Below are 370 nucleotides of genomic sequence, written 5' to 3'. Positions count from 1 at the left end.
TGGATTAAAAAAGGGAGAAACGTAGAAAAAAGGGGGTGAAATGGAGAAAACAAGGAGAAGAAACGGAGAAAAATGGGTAAAAGGAGAAATTATAGGAGATAATTGAGGAAAATGGGGAAAACTGTGAAAACGTGAGAAAAACGGAGAGAGGAGGGGGGAAAACGGAGAAAATTTTGATAAACGGAAGAGAATTGAAAATAATGGGAAGAATGGATTAATACATGGGAAAATTGACGGAAAACAGCATGGACTAAGATAAGGAGAAATTTAACTGAGAAAAAAGTGAATGATAGAATAATGATTATGAAGACGATATCATAACCACGATATTCCTGTTACTTTTGCCTTTATTACTGGTACTTTTAACAAG

Source organism: Penaeus monodon, chromosome 20, assembly GCF_015228065.2.
Source record: "Penaeus monodon isolate SGIC_2016 chromosome 20, NSTDA_Pmon_1, whole genome shotgun sequence".
Lineage (NCBI taxonomy): Eukaryota > Metazoa > Arthropoda > Malacostraca > Decapoda > Penaeidae > Penaeus > Penaeus monodon.
The sequence above is the reverse complement of the archived record's forward strand: the minus strand, read 5'-3'. Positions refer to the sequence as shown.